The 2,500-nt window shown below is 48.4% G+C and overlaps 1 non-coding gene across 1 annotated transcript; it reads right to left on the reverse strand.

Moving 5' to 3' along the window:
- Positions 1–152: 152 nt before the first annotated feature.
- Positions 153–308, reverse strand: LOC117129988. Its single transcript, XR_004453483.1, has one exon. It is a non-coding gene; the product is annotated as a 5.8S ribosomal RNA (ribosomal RNA).
- Between the last annotated feature and the right edge of the window lie 2,192 nt (positions 309–2,500).

The following is a 2,500-nucleotide window of genomic DNA, read 5'->3' on the forward strand; positions in this document are numbered from 1 at the left end:
AACGTTTGACTATATGACGAGAATTAAATTCACCACCGCATGTCAAGACGCTACTGACGTCCTTAGCTTGGATTTTGGCCAACCGCGTGCGGTAACACACGGGAGATCAGATTCCGTCCCATATCCTCGAGAGGATGGGGGACGATGATTTGTGACACCCAGGCAGACGTGCCCTCGGCCAGAAGGCTTGGGGTGCAACTTGCGTTCAAAGACTCGATGGTTCACGGGATTCTGCAATTCACACCAAGTATCGCATTTTGCTACGTTCTTCATCGATGCGAGAGCCGAGATATCCGTTGCCGAGAGTCGTTTTAGACTTTACATTGCAGCACTGCTTCCGAACAAACACCGTCTCCGGGTTGGCGAAAGCAGGCTGTTTAGTTGCATTTTCCTTGATACTTTTCGTGCCGGGGTTTGGTGATATCCGGAAGATGTGCGTACGATCCAACCAAAACTGAAGTCTTAGCCAAGGATGAACGCATAACCACGGAATCGGCAGGCACAGTAAGAAACCGGCCTACCGAGAGTGATGTTTCATCGTTCTCAGGTCGTTCTGTTTCCAGGGTACGACAATGATCCTTCCGCAGGTTCACCTACGGAAACCTTGTTACGACTTCTCCTTCCTCTAAATGATAAGGATTAGTGGACTTCTCGCGACGTCGCAGACGGCGAACCACCCACGTCGCCGCGATCCGAACACTTCACCGGATCATTCAATCGGTAGGAGCGACGGGCGGTGTGTACAAAGGGCAGGGACGTAGTCAACGCGAGCTGATGACTCGCGCTTACTAGGAATTCCTCGTTGAAGACCAACAATTGCAATGATCTATCCCCATCACGATGAAATTTCAAAGATTACCCGCGCCTGTCGGCCAAGGTGTGAACTCGTTGAATACATCGGTGTAGCGCGCGTGCGGCCCAGAACATCTAAGGGCATCACAGACCTGTTATTGCCTCAAACTTCATTGGCCTAAACGGCCATAGTCCCTCTAAGAAGCCGGCCGTGAAGGGATGCCTCCACGTAGCTAGTTAGCAGGCTGAGGTCTCGTTCGTTAACAGAATTAACCAGACAAATCGCTCCACCAACTAAGAACGGCCATGCACCACCACCATAGAATCAAGAAAGAGCTCTCAGTCTGTCAATCCTTACTATGTCTGGACCTGGTAAGTTTCCCCGTGTTGAGTCAAATTAAGCCGCAGGCTCCACTCCTGGTGGTGCCCTTCCGTCAATTCCTTTAAGTTTCAGCCTTGCGACCATACTCCCCCCGGAACCCAAAAACTTTGATTTCTCATAAGGTGCCAGCGGAGTCCTAAAAGCAACATCCGCTGATCCCTGGTCGGCATCGTTTATGGTTGGGACTAGGACGGTATCTGATCGTCTTCGAGCCCCCAACTTTCGTTCTTGATTAATGAAAACATCCTTGGCAAATGCTTTCGCAGTTGTTCGTCTTTCATAAATCCAAGAATTTCACCTCTGACTATGAAATACGAATGCCCCCGACTGTAACACCCCCGAACCGTCCTAAGCATAGGTCGACCCACCGGCCAACAATCAAACAAGAACATGACCGACGGACGACCCACACCAAGGGTTGGAGATAAAGGCCAACCGGCAGCCAACAATCAAACAAGAACATGACTGACCGTCCAACCCAACACCATGGTCCGGAAGCGCTACGTGACGGGCTAGGGACAATCCGGTCAGAGTCACAAACTTTACTCCACGACCTAGACCAGTTCATCCACTAACTCGTCCCGCTGCGTCAAGGCATAAGGCTTTGCAACCCGTACCTAGAGTTAGCGTTTTCCGTTAGATCAAGGCCTAAGGCTTTTCAACCCGTACCTCGACCTAACGTTGTGTTAGACCGGACTAGTCAAATATCAGAGTACTCATGAAGCGCATATAAAACAATTACTTTATTGATTCGAGAAATATCCATACATTGATATAATTCGAGACCGGTCCCGGCCTAATGCCAAATCGAGTCAACTAAACACAAATCCACAATACCGTTTACAAAAGGCATGAAAATCTACACCGGCGGTCCTAACGTCCAGCACCAAGCTATCCGATCATCCTTACCTAAAGCGACCTGCAAAAAGGACAACTGAGTTGGATGAGTAACCTAATGTTACTCAGTGAGCTGGCGGCCTCTACCCGCAACCTAGACTCTAACCCGGACAACCCAAAATAACAATCAATCTAGCCCTAGCATGCAATAAAAGCTAAGGCTAAGCAAACCGTTACTAAGTTAGACTTGGCCTCCTGCCATGATCTAGCTTCAAGTAACGGGAACCTGCATTAAAACAAGTCAACAAGCAATCCCTAGTTAACCATATATACGCCTGAGTTCAATACTCATGTAGTGTTAGACACTTAGACTATACAAGTATCATTAATCGATCGACCAACAATCAAACAAGAACATGATCGGCCAACCAATGATACTGCATAGCTTTAATATCCACCACCCTTCACAAGCAATCACTCAAACACATA

Source organism: Brassica rapa, unplaced genomic scaffold, assembly GCF_000309985.2.
Source record: "Brassica rapa cultivar Chiifu-401-42 unplaced genomic scaffold, CAAS_Brap_v3.01 Scaffold0281, whole genome shotgun sequence".
In the NCBI taxonomy this organism is placed as follows: domain Eukaryota; kingdom Viridiplantae; phylum Streptophyta; class Magnoliopsida; order Brassicales; family Brassicaceae; genus Brassica; species Brassica rapa.